The sequence below is a fragment of the Columba livia genome, chromosome 4 (genome assembly GCF_036013475.1).
Source record: "Columba livia isolate bColLiv1 breed racing homer chromosome 4, bColLiv1.pat.W.v2, whole genome shotgun sequence".
NCBI classification, from domain to species: Eukaryota; Metazoa; Chordata; class Aves; order Columbiformes; family Columbidae; genus Columba; species Columba livia.
Window position 1 is genome coordinate 47,019,548 of NC_088605.1, and position 20,808 is coordinate 47,040,355.

The 20,808-nt window shown below is 38.8% G+C and overlaps 1 long non-coding RNA gene across 3 annotated transcripts in view; it reads right to left on the reverse strand.

The window, feature by feature from the left end:
- The window catches only part of LOC135579446 (uncharacterized), a 226,406-nt gene that overhangs the window by 124,099 nt on the left and 81,499 nt on the right, over positions 1-20,808 (reverse strand). For 2 of the 3 annotated variants that reach the window (XR_010472539.1, XR_010472536.1), the window contains one exon: positions 13,947-14,034. The exons of the other annotated variant lie outside the window; for it this stretch is intronic. This is a non-coding gene — a long non-coding RNA (uncharacterized LOC135579446). The remainder of the gene's footprint in view (positions 1-13,946; positions 14,035-20,808) is intronic. 3 annotated transcript variants of the gene reach the window in all.

Sequence of the window (20,808 nt, forward strand, 5' to 3'; positions counted from 1 at the left end):
CACTTCTCATTTTGTCTCTGGAAACTGAAAGTGCTGCTATTTAGCATAACGACTCCCTCCGTTGGCTTAGCTTCCACGCTATGAAGAACCTATTCATACCTCTTTGGTGATCATCAATAATAAATGGTCACCTTTGGTCCATGTGACATTATTTTTATGTTTTTTAATTTTCTGCCTCCGTAGCGTGATTTCTACTATTACTTGAGCGTATCAGTAATTCAATACTGTAGCTAAATGAAATATTATGGTTAACCTACTTTAAAAAAAACCAAACTCAAACAAAATAAACAAAAAACAATAACAACAAAAAGAACAAACAAAAAAACAAACAAAACCCCCTCAACATAGCCAGGGATATGACAAACACTTCTCATGCCTTCTAGATGTTTTTAATCTTGTGGGTTTTTTAAGGTATGAGCTGAAAGGATACATGACATGTTGTCCCAATAGTCAGATACGTTACAGTCCTTATTATTAGATTTTGATCATGCTGCCATGATTTACATGTCCTAGGACCTATCATCCTGAATGAGTAACATAAACAAAACTCACATTTCCTGTAAGGATGTAACATCACAGATCTGATATAAAAGTTGTCAATACAGCCTTTCAGAAATCTTTTACCTGAAATTTTCTCTTTAGACCACAATACATTTCACTTCATGATTCCGATTACACATGAAATGCAACTTCAGTATTACTATGCTAGATAAAGTTGTGTGTACAATTAGAAAATACTGACAGTACTTTTAGGGGCTACTATTAGGTATCACATAGACCAAAAGATGTGCCAAGGATAGAGTCCAGGCTTGGAAAGGCAGCTGTGGAAAGGAAATGTTGCCAGCAGGAAGACAAAACCTGAGTAAACAGTAACACTAGCTAGAAAATCTGGAGAGGGAAAAACAAAACAAACAAAACCCCCATGCCAACCTCCCCCAAACTACCACACCAATTTCTTGCTTTTCAGCTACCTCTCACAAATTGTTACAGGGAAAAAAAAAAAAAAAAGGTTGTAACACTTCAGCGAGCTCAAATGAAAATGAGGAATACAGATACACACAACTGTTTTTGAGGGGGTTATGCAAACTTCTCCCTCCACAGTTTTGGAAGAGGTAATTGGTAATTTCACTTATACTCTACTTAAAACAAGGGGAGAGTTTGGGAATGCTCCAAGACAATGTGATATAGCACATAACATATGCTTAGTCTGAACATACACGTGCTGTATTCCTTTTCTCACCCTTCTAGTCCCACACCTATACTCTCTGTTAGCATTAGCCTTAAAAATAAAAATGATGAGACAAAACATTATCCCACATACTATAATTTACTGTCTTGGCACATGGCGATTAATGGTTTGAATACTAATTCAATACTAAGAGTGTAGAAATATGGGAAAGAAAAAGAGATGAAATAAGAAAGCTCAGGCATCAGCTTTAGTAGGATTTGTCTTCCTAGATAGATCAGTTAAAGCCAGCCTGATATGTTTATTCCCCCCTTCCTATTTTTGTGCTAAAAACTTGAGTTGTTCTCTCTAATGCGCGAGACAGTTTCTTATATATATATATATATATATATATATATATATATATATATATATATATTCTTATATATATATATTCTTTTATATATATATATATATATTATCGTTTCATCTTTGAGTCAATTAGAGACAAATAGTCCATGTGTATCAAACACAAAGTCCAAGATTCCCCAGTTCTATATTAGATAATGACACATGGTTCCACGAGTGAGGCTTTGTACACCTCAATCTTATTCTACAATGGTAATGTTACCACCCTTCCACAGTGCAGCTTTCCCTGGTAAAGAACTATGCTCTCAGGCTGTAGTGCTACATAACTATGCAGCATAAAATGGGATTACTGCCAGAAAACAAAGGAAGAAATATTTCCTTCCCTCACCCACACCCTCACCTTCTTGTTCCAGCCTCCATTCTGCCCCTTCCCTTGTGTCCAGCCTTTCAGGATCTGAGCTGAAATAGAGACCACAACCTGCCATAGGAACACACACAAAACTGCACCAAGGAAGGAGTGAGCACATGAAGAATCAAGCAGAAAAGGGCGTAAAATTCATTTTCTGTGTTTCTTTAATAAAGGCAGCTGTCTGATATTAAGTTGGATTTTCATATTTGTTTGCACTCTTCCATTTCTGAACAAGTGTCAGGATCAGATTTTGGATGAATACATAGAGTATAAAATGAAATGTTCTACCCCTGCATGGGTTCCAGTTATTTTGTGTGGCCCAGGATATCAAAACCTATCCTGAACACTGTGTAGAATGTTCCTTGTCATAAATCACACCCAGACACTTAGAACAGTAAATCAATACTGTTCCTATCTTCTGCAAAAGGAACAGGAGGCTTACATAACCCGCAGAGCAAAAGGGGAAACCTGCCAGGACTCCCAAACACCAGACACCATCCCTGCAAGTTTCTTCATGCAGTAGGAAAAAACCAAACCAAAATTATTAAAAACAACAACAATAAACCAACAACAACAACAAACTATTGCATGTCCTGCTCCTAAAAGCAAAAAGGGAATAAAAAGGGAATAAAATGTCACTGATTCTTTCCACCTTTACAGATAACTAAAAGTGCTTGTTCTTGGTGTCACAATCACTCTGCAAAAGTCAAAAGTCTACAATGAGGGAATAGATGAAGCAGCAGGACTGACAGTCTCTGAAGTACCCAGTCCTCCTGGAATCTTGCCAGTTAAGTTAAACAGAATTGTGTGAATTTGTTTTTCATAAGCTTAAAAAAAAAAAAAAAAAAAAAAAAAGACAAAAACCGCCACCCCTGGTGATATTTAGCAACATTGAGGCATTTTTCAATTTAATTTCAATTTCATCAAATTGCTTAGGGGTAAAAAGCACCTTAAAAAAACATGAAAGCCCAAGTGTTTTGACAACATTTTCTAAATGCATTCTTTATTATTATTCTGATTGACTTACTTTGAATTTTTCTTCACTCTTATTAAAGAAGACCTTCAAATAGTAACATTTGTCGAAGGAGAAGTAAAACAATTTAGTGCAGGGCTCATTTAACCCCCCAAATAAGTGAGATTGATTTCAAAATTGCCAAAGAGATGAAATATTCATCATTATCCCACCTCCCAGCACTGACAGCCTGACATAACTTTTTTCTACCTTTCTGCCACAGAACAGCTGGGAACATTAATCTCCAAATCGTGTTAGCAAGAAGGTGGTTGGTCTCCAGCACCGAAAGTACAGAAACAAAAATGTCCTTTGCATTTGAGAGGCTGAATCCTAGGAGAAATGTTAGCTCGGAGAGCATAGCATGTGAGGGCAGAGACAATCCGTGTTTACTTCAGAATAAAGCATCTAAAGCACTAAGAGGACAGGAAAATCTTTTCATCAAACAGAATGAGCCACACTGGAGTCTGGAAACCAGTCTTCTGTTGTGGGCTCTACTGTTCATGCATACTGTGAGAATATGAGCAAATTCTTTGAATGCCTGTTTGCTTCCATTTGCACCCCCCCCTCCCCCTTTTTTTTTTAAAAGATGATCCTTCCTTGACAAAATGAATCAAGATATACTGATGAAAAATTTTGTAACAGATTAGAAGATTTTCTGCATTTTGCCTAAGATCCAGAGCCTTAAAACCTTCTGTAATTCACAGTTCAGTGAATTATCCTGAAACATAAGTCTTTGGATAAAAACATTTGCATTTAGATACATTTAACCTTACATTAAAACCAAAAGATGAATAATACTTTAATGCTCCTGTCATATTTATTAGCTCTGCTCAAGGTGAGCAAAAGCTCTTGGGAACAGCTGTGCCAGACATTCTTCCCCTTCCCCCATTCACTATTTTTTTCTCTTCTTAATCTACAGGAGGTGAGTTCTAGCACTATTTTTTCATACTAGTTGTTGTTGTGTTTTGTTGTTTTGTTTTGGTATTTTATTCCTCCTGGCACAAAAATCAGAATGCAGCAAAAACATAAGGGATGAAGGATAAAAGAAGACTGACTACTAAATTTACCATATATTGAGTGAAAGAGAGACAAAAGTGGTTGTTCAGAGGTATATTCTGACCTATTCTGCCATGAGCCTCTGCATAATTTTAATCTGAAGATTCTCTTCCAGACTTCAAGCTAATTATTGCTTCTATTTGTGCTCACAGAATGATTTAGATCAGAAGGGACCTCTTGTGAGAGCATCTAGTCCAAGCCCAGTGCTCAAGCTGGGTCAGCTAGAGCAGGTTGCTCAGCGTCCAGCTGAGTTTTGAATATCAACAAGGCTGGAGACACCACAGTCCCTCTGGGCAAACTATTCCAGAGTTTGACCCCCCATACAGTAGAAAAGTGTTTTCTTCTGCCCATTGCCACTTCTGTCGCTGGGCACTGCTGAAGAGAGTCTGATTCCTTCATCTATATTCCCTTCCATCAGGTATTTATATACCTTTATGAGATTCCCCCAAATCTTCTGTTCCCCAGTCTAAACCAGCCCTGCTTCTCAGGCACTCGTCAGAGCAGAGATGCTCCAGTCCAGTCATCGTTGTGGTTCTTGCTGGACTCTCTCCAGCAAGTCTGTCTGATTGTCTTGGGGAGCCTAAAACTGAACACATCACTCCAGATGTGGCCTCACCAGCACTAAGGGGAAGGATCACTTTCCTTGACCTGCTGGCAAGAGTCTTCCTAACACAGCCCAAGATGCTGTTGGCCTCCTTTACCCCAAGGGTACATGGTTGGCTGCCAGCCTGCCATCTATCAGGACTCCAAGGTCCTTCACTGCAGAGCTGCTTTCCAGCCACTCAGCCCCCAGCATGTACTGGTCCCTGGGGTTGTTCCTCCTCAGATGTAGGACTTAGCATATCCCTTTGCTGAACATCTCAGTCAGCTGCGTCAGGAAATGGCCATCAATGCACATCACAAATCTAGGTTGCTTTTCCCCTGCTGTGTTGTCCCTCTAGCAGATACTAGGGGATTCAAAGTCCCCCAGGAGGACCAGAGCCCATGAACATGAGCATTCTTCCATGTTTTTGAAGAAGGCGTCAACTACTTCTTCCCAATTAGGAGGGCTGCAGCAGATATCTGCTATGAAAATGCCCATGTTGGTCTGACTGCTAATCTTGACCTCCTGGCTGATTCCTGAGGCATCCCAAGGCAGAACTCCATGTGTTCCAGCTGCTCTCTCACATTAAGGGCAACTCCTCCTTCTTGCCTTTTCAGTCTGTCTTTCCCAAGGAGCCTGTATCTGTGTACTGCAGCACTCAGGTTGGGTGAGCTATCCCAGTGTGTCCCAATGAGGTCACAGGCCCTGTAACCACACACAGACTTCTATTAAAAAATTCCTCTTGTTTATTCCTCACACTGCATGTTTTAGCGTAGAGGCATTTCAGAGAGGCACTCAAGCACACTAATTCACTAGAACAAGCACAAGACCTTACCCCAGAAGGCTGTTCCACAGGCATGTTCTTATTTTCTTCTTCATGTACCTGCAACTTGAAGTGATTGCATTACAGCCTGTTTTCTTACTATGTCTCTTCTGTTCCCATCACCCTTGGCTTGCCTACCCCAGCCTCAATTTCCTCACTTGTTTTCTCAGAAATCTCTCCCTCTCCCCTCATTTCTAGAGTTTGATGGTCCATAAAAAGCATGTCTGGTAGTTTAACGGACATAAATATTGAAGGGACAACCAGCTGTGCCTCTGGAGTTAAGAAGAGAAATTAGTCACCAACATCTTGCAGTGCATGAATTATATTATGCAATCAAATGGATAATGCTACCACATCACTGTCACACACTAATGTCAACATTTGTACAAGTGATTCCACCAGCTCCAGAAATCTAGGAAAGAAAGGCCTCAGTCTGAGCCTAATGCTACAGTATTATATCAGTTATCATTACTAAACTCTTCCTGCACTACTGAAACCAACTGATTTGGGTGATAGCAACATCCCAACAAATGTTTCTTTTAAGAATTACACTTGTTCGCTGATGCAGCAAATGACAACACTTGGAACTGCAACCCACTTTCCTGAACTTCTGAGTATCTACCTACAGAACAATGGTGATGCATCTCTCTATTTCTGCTGGTGCAGACATGAGCTGCACAAATAATTGTCAGAAGCTTGATATCAAGCTTACATGTCTTTAAAAACTATCATAACAGGCATTGGGAAACAATCTATAGTGAATACGTAGACACAGAGATTAACTTTGTTTCCTTTCACAGGTCTCAGAAAATATTAGAAGAACAGTCTGCTTGTTCCATAATATATAACAATCTTTGCAAAAGCTTTATGCATGTCAGTACAAGAGAAGGGAAGGAAAGACACAATAAAAGAAACAATTATGAGATTATACAACACTGACTCAATGAGGGGCAACAGGTCTATTTAGGAAAAGAGGGTAGAAGTACTGAGGAGAATCATTAGTAAAAAGAAGGAAAAGGGGAACCAAAATGAGAAAAACAAACCTGTGGCAGGAGACAGAGGCATGGAGCATGTCACCAGCATGGAAAAGGATCAAACCCAACTTATCAGCAACACAGACTATCTTCTATGTCTGTGGTATGCCCAGGTCTTACACCTCACCTTCCAAAATACCTTTGTTATAGTAATTTGGTTTTCTTTTACAGCTCAGTGATGACAGTTCAGAGTACTGCTAAGGTAACACCTACACTAAAAATACCTGATTACTTTTTAGATGATGACAGCATACCCCTTTTTAAAATGGAGTACTGCCTGTCTCTAGCCTAAATTCCTCACTCTTTCCTCATTTTTCCCTTCTGTTTTCACTATTAGAGATGCTCAGAGTTGTGTCACATGAATCTCATTGGTAAAGTGATTTTTCTGGAGTCCCATTCCTGACTGCACAGAGCATACAATACAAACTTCCACTGAAAATTTTTCTGATCATCAACTACAGTGTATTAAAATCCATTATGACTAATTTGTATGTTTGTATCAGTACAGTAATCAAGGTTAAACTAGCCAGTAGTTTTACTACTATTATTGCCAATCCAGCCAGTAAGTCTGAAGTACTGTCTTCCATCATAGAAGTATATCTGCCTCTGATCTAATACCAGAAATGACTAATAATTGAACACTTAACACTTTCTATTCAAGATGTGTTACTGAATGCTGATCACCCTCAGGCTTTCCTCAGGCTGCCTGTCACCCTTCCTACCTCCTTCCCACCATGTCCCTCGATGGAAGGTTTATCTTCCTCAGATCCGCTGGCACAATTGTACCTTGAGTCCACTTCCTAAAATGGCTGTTCCAGAATTATTTGGGTTAGCCTGACATACCGTAAAAGAGATTTTCTATTGTAATCATTTTGACAGAATAACATTGGAGAACATTTACCTGCTCAGTCATGGAAGCCAATCAGATGGGCTGAATCTTGTTAACCCGCCCCAAATTCAGTAAGAACATCATGTCTAACCATGATCTCACTAGCACCAGTAACCTTTTACATGAAATTATCCTTGCCATCTGCAAGACAAGATAAAAAAAAAAAAAGAAAACAAACCACCAAACAAACCCCATGCAACTTTTCTAGCAGGTATTTTTTATGATGGACAACAGGCATTTAACTTCTGCATCCCTGTTAGAGACCCGGCTTCCCAATGAAACCAGTAGAGCTCCCACAGGAGAACTGACAAACCATTGCCTGCATAGTGAGCGTAACCACAGCATCTGATTTGCATGTCTAGACTTAGAATGAGTACTCACCATAACAGGTATATTTTAGCAGCAGCATGATTTCATCTTTAAACTTAAGAGGAAGCCAGAAACTGTTGGTAGATTGGGTGTACAGAACAAGGTGTTGGAAGTGGGGTGGGGCTGCAGAGGCCCACTGTGAAAAGAAACCAGGGGCCCACTGCCGTCTGTGAAAAGAAACCAGAGGCTGCCCCATGCCTGACACAGCCAGCTCCAGATGCCTCTGCAACAGACCCAACACAGGACACAGCAGAGCCCATCAACCAAGCTGGTGATATCTCTTGTGAAAACATATAAAAGAAAGGGCAAAAATGCCAGACAAAGTGTGCGGGGGAGGAAGGATGGGGGGAGTGTGAGAAAACAGCAATGTGAACACCAATGTTAGAGGAAGAAGGGGGAGGAGGTGCTCCAGGTGCTCCAGCAGATATTCCCCTGCAGCCCAGGGAAGAGACCCCATTGGAGCAGACACCTACACTGCAGCCTATGGAGGACCCCATGCCAAAGCAGGCAGATATTTCCCTGTAGGAAGCTGCAGCATGTGGAGAGCCCACAGGTAGGAGCTACACCTCATGAAGGATCCATGCCAGAACAAGGGAGAAGCGTGAGGAGGAGGAGAGAGGCAGAGAGGAACTGTTATGGACTTACTGCAACCCCTTGTTCTCCACCCCTTGCACTGGGGGCAGAACCGTTCTTTTAATTTTTGTCTTTGCTTCTCCCTATCCAAATCTATTTTAATTGGCGATACATGAAATCAATCTTCCCCAAGTCCAGCCTGCTTTGCCTTTGATGGCAACTAGTAAGTGATCTCTGTGTCTTTATCTTGATCCATCAGTATTTCCATGTTATTTTCTCCTGCTGTCCTGCTAAGCAAGGGGACAGAGAATGTCTGGGTGGGCAGCTGGCCAAGGCCAACCTAGCACTGAACCAAGACTGGCACGGAAAAAACTATGACAATGAAGATGATACAGAATTTGTCATTCACACCAACAAAACAAAATATTTGCCGTAGAGCTTAACCTTGACTATATGCATTCAAAGCTATTAAAAAGCATAAACAACATTTTTCATTGCAACCATGCTGCAGATTTGCTGTTTCACAGTATCACAGTATGTTTGGGATTGGAAGGGACCTCAAAAGATCATCTAGTCCAATCCCCCTGCTGGAGCAGGAACGCCTAGGTGAGGTCGCACAGGAACATGTCCAGGCGGGTTTTGAATGTCTCCAGAGAAGGAGACTCCACAACCTCCCTGGGCAGCCTGTTCCAGTGTCTGTCACCCTCACTGAGAAGAAGTTTCTTCTCAAATTTAAGTGGAACCTCTTGTGCTCCAGCTTGATCCCATTACCCCTTGTCCTATCATTGTTTGCCACCAAGAAGAGCCTGGCTCCATCCTCATGGCACTCACCCTTTATATATTTATAAACATTAATGAGGTCCCCCCTTAGTCTCCTCTTCTCCAAACTAAAGAGACCCAGCTCCCTCAGCCTTTCTTCATAAGGGAGGTGCTCCACTCCCTTAATCATCTTTGTTGCCCTACGCTGGACCCTCTCCAGCAGTTCCCTGTCCTTCTGGAACTGAGGGGCCCAGAACCGGACACAATATTCCAGATGTGGTCTCACCAGGGCGGAGTAGAGGGGAAGGAGGACCTCTCTCGACCTACTAACCACCCCCCTTCTAATACACCCCAGGATGCCATTGGCCTTCCTGGCCACAAGGGCACAGTGCTGGCTCATGGTCATCCTGTTGTCTACCAGGACCCCCAGGTCCCTTTCCCCTACACTGCTCTCTAATATGTAATTTCCCAACCTATACTGGAACCTGGGGTTGTTCCTGCCCAGATGCAGGACTCGACACTTTCCCTTGTTAAATTTCATTAGGTTATTCCCCGCCCAACTCTCCAGCCTGTCCAGGTCCCGCTGGATGGCAGCACAGCCTTCTGGCGTGTCAGCCACTCCTCCCAGCTTGGTGTCATCAGCAGACTTGCTGATAGTACACTCTATTCCCTCATCTAAATCGTTAATGAATATATTGAATAATATTTGCCCCAGTATTGTTTCATACAGGAGAACTCAGAGCTTGCTCTTTAGTGGCAATAGTTGTTTGGATAGCTTCCTGAACCCCATCTCAGTGGAAAGCAATTTTGAAAATTCTTATTCTTCCTGGAAAAATCTTAAGGTTTACTTCTCTTCTAGTCAAAGAAGCCAAAAGCTTAAAAGTCACCAGCATGACTAAGATCCACTCTGAGGTATGGAACTTTTTTCAGAATTTATATTAAAAAAAAAAAAAATTAAGAAGTTTCTGCTGCAATGGTGGGTGAAAAGAAAACAAAACACGTGAGGCTTGGCTGTTACATAATATTCAGTCATGCTGCTTTGAAGCCAGACTAATCCAACAGACCAGGAATGTTGCACATACTGGTCCAATGAGGATGAGGGTGAAGAGCAAAACGAAATGCAGAGAGATGGCCAAACAGTATCACATGACTTAATGCCAGTTCTGTCCTTCCTACACTGAATAAGATTAAAAGATGGTAATTTTTATGTCAGCTAGAAGAAATTTAACCACACAAATTGTTGCAGCCAGTTTTGCTAGTAGAGTTCATTGCAGAGCTTTTTGACATACACAATATTCTACAAGAAGCAGCTCTGCCAGCTGTCCTGTATGAGGAAAACTCTTTCCCAAGTACTCCAGAATGAGGTATTCCAAGCTTGCCAGTCCCAAATTTACCTATTATTTATCCCATTATTTCAAAAGGAAAGCAAAACAAACACCCCCCAAAAAGAAACAAACAAAAACCCCACAAACAAACAAAAACCACCAAACCATACAAAGAAACAAACGAACAAACCCAAATCTAAAAAATTACCAGAAAAACCCTAAGGTTACTATCCCCTCCTATGTCTTTTTTAAGAGGATGAAACATATTACTATTGCTTCCTTTACTATTGCTATACATTTTGAGTTGCACCTTGATTTCAAGACAAATGATGTCAGGATTTCTATTCACATTTTGAATTCTATATGTATCCATCTCTACAAAGCCAGGTAACACACAGGGAGGAGAGAGCTCAATCTCATGCTTAGAAAAATCTTGCAGGTTCACCCAGAAAACAATCAAACAAACAACAACAAAATCAACAAAATCTCCAAAACAAACACCACTATTCAGATCTTAAAGCAATCTTCTTCTCTTAAGCAGAAAATACTTTTTCCTGGTATTCTCCTAGCCTGGAAGGTTTAACTTTTACAGATGTTAAAATGTAGGAAAGAGAAGGGCAACTCCCTTTCTTCCTCACATCCACAATAATCTATTCCTTCCCTCTGTTACATGAAGGGCGTGAATACGAAAAAGTCCAATAATAGGAAAGAGCAGAATTTATCGAAGAGATCTAATGAGAATAAGATGGTCAAAGGTTATGTTTGGAACAACCCTTAAAAAGAGTAGGTATTAAAATCTTCAGATATTAATCCAACCTGTGACCCTAGCCACCACTTAAAATATCAAAAGGTATTGCAACATTTACCACCAAACATTTTAGAACAGTTCAAACAGCCTGTGCAAGTCTAATTAAATCTACCCCCAAATCTGTCACACAGTGCAGAAAAATAAGATGGGAAAAATCATCATGACTCAAAACTAAGAGGTATGTGGGATGAGAATACCGACACTGGCATTTATTATGGAAGAGGATTATTATAGTCAGCCCCAGCAAACAATCATCCCTCAATCTGTGTAGGGATGAGCTTTTCATTTTCAGTATGTTAAACTTTTAATGCCAAGAAACACTCCTAGCCTGAAAAGTATTTCATGCCTATTTTGTTTCAAGTCATTTCACCAGGCAAATGGGTGTGTTTGCAGTCCAGTACATGGTTTGGTTCTAGTTGTTTTTTGTTTTGCTGTTCTCCTTGTCTAAAGTAAAGGTCTTAAACTGATTTTTAAAAAAGAAAGGAGGACTAACAAAGAGCTAGTTATCTTGAACAGAAGCAAACACACACCTTAGTTTATGTAAAGTTACATTTTACTGTTCCTAATCTAGCCAAGGACTACAACTTTTCTATTTCTCTACTTATAATTCATTCTAAGAAAGATTATTAAAAGCAATAACATTACCAGTGTAATTAGGCACCAGTGTATTAAACTCAGCCAGAGTCAGTAGTTTTCAGAATTCAGAGCAGTGATGCCAGCCAAAAGTACCTGCTACAATAGCGTGCACTTCACTCAGCCACAATCTGATTAGCAAGCTTGCCAATATGATAAGCAGAATACTTAAATTATATTATTTGAAAGCACCACAATCCTACACAGCTCACACAGATCCTGTAGAAATATTGACCTTCAGAAACAAAAAGAAAATCAGATGCAAGTTACGCTATCCTTTCTCCCTACCAATGTTCTTACATATTTATATATTGAAAAAAAAAATAATCTATTATTTTACATTGGTATTTTCATGCTAGTTTTGCAGTACTGGAATATTGTTGACATAATATTCAGTGCACTTCTGACCTACTTAATGTCTGACACACAATTTTCCAAGATTACCTCATTTTGGACATACTAGGTATTTTAGTCTTGGCTTTGCTCTTCTCTAATATAAAATAATAATGTGTGCATTTCCATTTGGGGGTATAAAGATTTTAGCAGCTATACTTCACCAATCAGATCTCATGAAGATGGAAAAAAAATAATATAGCAAATGACTAAAACTTGATGAATTGCTCCAAAAGTTAGAATGAATGCATTACAGAATTAATTTTACAACAAAGCCGATTTTCAAACCACAACATTTTGTCTTGAAATTTATATTTCTTTGATATAAAAGAATTATTTCAAACATTTTTGCTCTAAAAGTATGAGATATTAAAAAAATAAAAAAACAAAACCACACACATACAAGAAAAACCCCAAACAAACCCAAACACACACAAAAATCCCACAACCCCATAAGAACACACTGACACTTAAATATTTTTCCTTGTAAATCCTAGCACTGTTCAACTGCCAACTGTGCAGCATTTTTGTGTCATTGGTTTCAATATCAGCAGTGGGCCATTACACTACAAGAAGATGCTGAGGGTTTTCATACTGACCTATACCACTTACCTTCCGTGCTTATGAGTTGTTCTGGGCTAGAATACCTTTATATAATATAAAGATGAAAATTTCTTTAAAAAGATACAAATATTTGGAAATACTGCTAAGTATTACCCTCTTGACTTTCTTCTTTTGAGGAAGACAGAATTAAATCTCTTCAAATGCAAGTTACTGTCTTTCCTGTTAAATTTATCTGATTACCAGGAAACCTTAGATCCAATAGGATGTAAAAGAGATGAAAAGCAACATTAGCTGATGTGTATCAAATCCACTCCACTTTTATCAAGCAGCTCTAAAAACTTACTAGTGCTATGCTATGGAAAGAATACAGTGTGCTTCTACAACATGCTTTCATTATTCATTGACACATTCATTGCCTTTAACACATTGTTTTAACATTCTCCAGGCATAGGTGAAGTAAATATTGGGATAGTTATGTATGTTTTTTAGACAAAATGCAATTCAAGCAGCGACACCAATTTAGTATTGACTGCCTTCTGACCGAACTTAGTAATTTCATTACTAAAATATAGGTGCTGGTATTCTTAAAAAAAAAAAAAAAATACATACTTTTCACAAGAGAATCTGAAAAACCTTACCAAGACTGGCTCTTCTAACAGGATTTTAAAATGTGACCCTGCACAGAAAATTCCTTTAAATTAAGATGTAACAATTCTGAAGCTGCAATTGCTTCAATAAAGAGCCAAATATCTTAAGGAAGATGTCTTTTGAATTATCTAGCACAGTTTATGAGCCAAACATCAGGGAGTCCACATAATATTTCCTATACTGCTACATTTTCATGTCTGCTGAGCTATTGCCATAGTATCTTATTAGATAAATTCTGCTACTGTCTGATCATACATAACATCAAAACATATTTCTTAATTGCTAAGGTGAATTTGATCTCTTAACTTCCACCAGTGGTTCCTCACTGTACTTTTAGTATCAAGTCTAAGATGCATTTCTCCTTTATTGTATATTTCCCTTCTAATTGTTCTTGTACAGAGACATATAGGTGTGTCCTAAAGAAAACTGAAGGCGCACTTCCAAATTTCAGCCAGAGCTAAGACACAATGCAGTTTGACCTCCTGGCCTAGCAGGAAGCAGGACTGGTAGGGACACAGACTTGTATGAGGTTACCTGCAGGTGGATGTGTATCCCACTGTCTTTATCTGTGCTCCTTCTTAAAACTCCTGCCAGTTGCATCAGCCAGTAGTTCTGCTAAACTCTAGAAGAAAAACATACATGGGGATCTCTGAGAAAACTTTAAGAGAATATTGATTCTATTGCAGGAATTCACTATGTCCCTTAATGCAGGCATCCCTTGCAGCACACCATATTCCAGACTTTTCCCACTATTTTTCTCTTTTCTGCACCATAGGAGCATAGAAGCTCTGACAGAGACTGTGGCAGATGATGCAACACCTATCACAGAAAAAGCAGGAAATAACATGACTGTTTACAGCCCAAGACAGCCAAGGCACAGATTTTAAAAAGTCCATGTAGTTGCATCCAATGAGCAGCTCTTCAGCCTAAGCCCAGGAGGTTGCAGTTGTTGAGCACCAACTCCATTGCACATTTATCACTCGCAGGTCTTATATCGCAGCACTCACAAAGCAATCCCAGTGTCACGCACTCGGCAGGGCTGCCTTGGCAGGGCCCGTCCTAGCACTGGCTCATGTCATAAAAATGCCTCTGCTGGTATGTAAAATAACATCCCATATTCTGACTATATTTTCATGGGTTTCTATGTGCATTGTAACTCAGAACATACTAAACATCTTGTGCTTACTGCCAGACCTACACATTCGGCCAACGATTTGAAAGTCAAGGCATGTTATTTATAATAACAAGGTGCTTTAAGTAGGGGCTAGCTGTCACCTGGAAACCTGACTGCACTCAGTAGCAGCCCTCTGAACTTTGTAAATATGCAGCTGATCATCAAAAGACAGAACAGTGAACAGAGCCCAGGCAAGTCCTAGTGAACAGCCATGCAAATTCTGTATTTTTACTTCTACATACTCACTAAATATTGTCAAGACTCAGTTACTCTGTCATTTCGGGAACTCTGCACCTGAAGAATTTACTGTGCTATAGGGAATGGTATCCACACAAACACATGATCGCGTCAATCAGCATCTAACATCTGCCATATCACAACATTCCAGCATTGTAATCATTATCCATATCAACTAACAGTTTCTTAGGCTATTAATAAACTTTAATTAACAAAAACTGGGAGTTCTTCTATTTTGGGCAACATAGTCTAAAAGGTCAAGTAGAAAGATTCCCTTTTTCTTTTTTTTTTTTTTTTTTTTTTGTTTAAATGTAAATAAGGAAATTGTTTACCAAACTTAAAAACAAACAAACAAACACATACTAGTGAAATTGTGGCATTTTCTGTGAACCAGGAACATTTTTTTAATGGTGACAGAGAAACACATACAAGATTAATTTACTATGCTACTTGGTAATATATGGAAATTGAATTAATCTATTCTAATTAGCCTTTAACTTATATTTAGCTGTCCTATTCATTTGTAAGCTGATGAAATATTATCCAAACGTCGAGTGCTGCTTTGGTGGATGTTTTGGCTAAATACCTACGGATACTGTAGCACAGAATCATATCATATACCCTGTTTACTACAGCCCAAAGACAAAATTACAGGTTCTGGTATTTCAGCTATCTGGAATTCCTGTACTCAGGAATTTTCCCATGGCTGTTTTCCTTACAGAGAGGTTTAAAATATAGTCTTGAGCAAGTTAGCCATACGTTACTTTGCACTTCACTACCCAGGGTCTAAGACTGGCACAAGAGGTTGAAGTATCTCCACATATCACTGCAAAGATGAAACTTGAAGGGAAATGCGAGAATCAAAACCACACATTAATTTCATGAATTTAAGAAAATACAAGTTCTTCACTTTCCCGATGAGTATTTAGTTGGCTGTCTACATCTCCAATCATGTTAATGGTCTTCCGCACAGGGATGCAGTAGTTTAATGCAGAATTTGCACAATGCAGGGAGGCAGAGTTTGCAGAAAATTAATAAGAATTAACCTAAGAAGTGAATGCAAAGTGTCTTTTTTAAAATTACTTTAAGCTACTGTGTGGACTCTCTCATTCAGAAATAAAATTACTTTAATTCATGACTGAGTTTGGGCCAAATTCTGAGGAAAGCAGGCACATTGATTTATTAGAAGTCTAATATAACAACAGCACCCTCACACTTAGGCAATTTGGTTCAGTTATCATAAGCTTTTACGCAGAGGTAAAAGCATGTTCTGAGACACTTCAGACAGATTAGTATCAATTCTCCTTCATGTCCATACTGGAATCAAGAATTAGCCTTAACAATGGAAAAAGATAGCACTTCTGTAACATTTTTCTGCTTCATGTGCTTTTATTATGGATCAGCTGTGGTCTGTAATCTTTCAAAAGTATTTCACACATGCAATGTACCTCACTTTTTTAAGGAGCTATGTGGGTATTAACACTGGGGCCAGCAACAGAGAAATGCAGGCTGGGTACATTCTTCATGCTGTGCATCAAGCCAATCTATAACATGCAAAGTCAGCAAAACAACAGTTTCATTAGATGTACACAGTCTATATTCTATAATTTCACACATAGTTACCTAATTCTAAAATATAAAATCTTACATAGAAGGAAACAAGTCTTAGCTGTGAATAAGCCTTATATATTGGTTTTGAAAACTAACAACAGCATATTTTGAATCATAGTTTATAAAAGCAGGACTGAACAAGAGGTCAGAATTAATCAACATAAACTATTTGCAATATATACATTCAAATCAGAAATGGCAAGAAAAGCAGAAATAGTCAGGGTGGTAAAGCCACAGCATCCATACTGTTGCCCACAAAGGAACTGTGAATGCAGCACCTATTCAATTCAAATCTTAGTTATTCTACAAATTATATAATAAAGATATCTACTGTGAACCAAATCTCTTTCTTAGCTAACTACCTATACAGCTTAGCACTTTCCATGGAGGGAGCTCGGAATCGTGATATACCCAAGTTTTCAAAGGATTTGTACATTTGGCATACAAGCCAAAGCAAGGAACACTGTAGAAATTTGAATTATTTTTACTCTGTTACACTCTCATACTGCTATAAAGCTCTGTCAATAGACAAAGAAACAAATATGCTAGATATTGCGCACAACTTCCATGTTTAAGAAGTGCAGTCTACAAGACAAGAAGCAAATGATCATAGAGTTCAAAGATCAACAAAACAACAGATTGCTCCATTTAATAAGCAGTACTCTTGGTTCTGTGAGAAAATGTTACCTTTTTATTTTTAGGCATCCTGACAGAGAACTTAAGAGGCAATTTGAAAAGTGATGATAAGGTAGCTTTGTGGATAATTACAGGAAGTACCTTCCAAGCATAAGAGAAACCCCAAGAGAAAGCAGAAAGGTGCTTCTGTAGAAATGAACAAGACAGAGGAGCAGCACCAGCCAACAGATGCCTCAAAAACAAATTAAATATTGTAGATAGGAAAGCAGATTGCCCTGAAAGTCTCAAAAGCGACAACTAACTTGTATGCAATGGAATTTCGTTGGGGGAGGGAATCAGGAAAAGGATTCAAGAATTAGTACTACCAAGAAAATAAAATGTCACTTTTCGATGAATTACTATTTTAGCTGTACAAAATTCCATAACAGTATCATGTAGCTTTTCCCCTCCATGCATCTCACTTCTTTAAGAGGCTTAGAAAAGGAAGATAGTCATGAGTCACTCACTTTCTTTATTGGACCCAAATCTTTATGACCTAAAATAGAGATAAATGGAGGAAGGCTGAAAGTAAAGAATTCTCTTCCTGCCTCTAATGACAGCAGTTAGGACCCTTGAACAGTTCAAGGAGCTGCAGCCTCCAAAATGCACTTCGACACTCACTTGGCTTGACAGGATATGGTTTAAAAAAAAAAACAGAGTGAGAAAATTTAGTGAGACATTAAATCCTCTGAAGTTCTACAGTGGCTGAAAGCCGACAACAGCAATAGCCATTGCTTTCACACCTGTAGCGCTTCCATCACAACAAGAAACACATATTACAGCAGAAAATGTCTGTGTTGAGTTGCAGTGTGGTCGACACGAGTAAGAAACCAAAGGTAAATACATGTGGCAAAGACCTCCTTACAAAAGAAAGGCTGTAAGGTAAGACCATAGCCATTTACGTCTTACCCAAATTCCAACTAAGTTAGAGTCTAAGCCTACAGTGGGTCAGTATTTAGCACTCCAAACCTTCCAATACACCAACTAATTACACTTAAGTAACCAATTAACTTAGTTAGGTCTTGAGGAAAGTTTGGGATTTTTTGCTGTTGTTCAGGGTGTTTGTTGTGGGTTTTGTTGTTTTGCTGGGTTTTTTCTTTACATCATTTTAAATTAATTGAAACTACTACTTTAATTAGTTACTATTACTATCTTTATATTTTGTTTTCCCTGAGACCAGTGGCACTGACACAAGAAACACTTGAGGTACCAACAGCAGATACAATCCTTTTCCAGATGATGGGCAGAGCGTATGGAATACATCTGCAAATGCATCACGGGACATGGCAGTTTGTGCCCACTCCCCAAGAAATTAATGTCTGAGAAAGAACGTTTAAAAGCTAGAAGACCTGCCACTATGCTCTGCATCCCACAGCTGCAGAGAGATGCATTGCTCAGATTACTTCTGGCTTTTCCTGCCAAGAAATTCTGGATACAAATTCGTTAAGAACTTTTAAAGTATTGACAGACATAATCTATTTTGGTTTGGTCTTATTTTTCCTTAGCAACCATAGTTTACATTGCTACCCTTAGAAAATGGTCTAGCAGCCATGCCTCCAGATGGGAATAGCAATAATTAATACACTTGTTTTTTGTTTATCGGTAGAACGTTCTTATCTTAATGCCAAAAGATTTCAGGACAAAATATATATTTACAAAGAATTAGTTATCCCTGAAGTATACAGAGGAAATTAAGAGGTACCAAGAGTTTCAGTACTGCCAGCCTGGTGAAAACCAATGGTCACAATATTCTCTCTCGCTTAACAACTCACAAGGAAGCACCCGCAGAAGTAGCCTTCTTCGCATAGATTGATAGTTTCTAGTTTCCACCATTTCTTAATGTGACCAACGTGAAAGTACCTGCGGTGGACTCTTAATTGCTTTGCTTCAAAGCTGACAAAAAAAATCTGTTCCTAAAATTTTGCCAGAATTTCTTTGACACAGATGGGCTAGACAAGACATGACTAATTGATCATCATTACTGCTAAATAAAAAAAAAAATAGGCTATTTCATTTTAAAATTAATTCTAAACTTTCTCTAAACTAAACTGGAGTTTCAAACTCTTGACTCTCTTTATGGTTGGGAGGGAGGCATTGTTTTCATTTTACTTTCATGATGCTTCATTTTACTCCAAACTTTCCAGAAGGAGAAGATCAAAATTCCCCCAGCCAAAAATACTTTGGAAAACATAGGTTCAAATAAACGTGCAATTATTAACCCACAAACCAAACATGTATTCAGAGTTTTGCTGTGCTGATCACTAACCGTTTTAACCGTGTGACTGGGACACTTGGAAGTAAAAGACCAAAAGGGAGAAATTGGGGTCCATAACTAGTTAAAAGTTTAGAGAATAATTCCAAACACCTGAGATAGCTCTAAACCACCCTCTGGAACCAGCCTTCTTCCCTTAACACTGATTATAGATGCTGATAGAGCAGGATAGGTGAATAATCCCAACTGTGCCTATTCTTACATATGTAATTCCTGAGCCATAGGCGTTTTGACATTCACATTTCCCCATTTCTATATTGAAGACATGCTTCTATGAATAAAATACTTTGGATTTAATAAGAGAGTCTAAATTCACGTTCTATCTATGCTGGAACTGATTATCTTCAAACACACATAATAAGCCAGAACTAAACACAGAGAGATTTACTTACACTTTGTTGAAACTTACTTTCTTTTATCCCTCAAGATAAAGATAAATGCACTTTTTTTTTTGCACAGCTTTTTTGGCACTTCTATGCTGTTCTGAAATGCACACTATCAGTTTAAAATCTCTCTGCTGTCTCTGTTTTCAAGTCTTGGCAGTTAGGAATATATGAATTACCAAATACTACATAACCACTGAATACTTTGGGTCCAGATTCTTGGATACATTCCAGCTGCTTTGCATTTTTGTAACTTGTTACTCCTGGTATCTGGTCCCCTGGAATTTCCTTTTTTGTAGGGAGAATATTTCAGTGGTAGAAAATGACTGTTGGCAAGAGACACCTAGGACTGTGGATATAATGGATTTTCCTTTTCACAGCCAATGTGGAAAAATACATAAAAATAGATGCTTACATATTTCATTCTTCTAGATTCTAGTGGGTCTCACTGAGCACTTGTTTCCACAAAGCAGAACAATGTGGATACCTCCACTGACTCCAAATACCTTACTGCATCAGGATCGGGTATTTTCCACCATAGTAAGGTACACAAACTCCCCCAAGACACATGAAATAACTGAACTTGCTTCCTTGCTGTATGTTATATTCGCTGCGTACACCAAGGGTAGTATTGTCACTGAGCACTCTCTCCAAAGATTGTCCACTGAAACTGTTGACAGATGCAAACAAATAGTCCACCCTAAACTAGTTAGGAATGTGAGAAACTGCGATAACTTCCTCATAGAAAAGTAATACGTATGCAAAAGTATCTCTGACCTGAGTGTATGCTAACATGATACAACATGAGAAATGGCAGAAATGAGCAACATGATATAATAACAGACCAGGAGTACCAGCTTAATGGTCTTGTTAACCATGGCAGAAATTACCTGGGCAATCATATCCCAAATACCAAACAAAGGTGTAAAAAAAAAAAAAAAAAAAAAAAAAACAGCAAAATTATGACTGATGGGAAAAGAGTAAATGCTTATTCTGGAGTGGACAAAAGTAGTAGAAAGAAAGAATTGGGAAGGAGAAAATGGG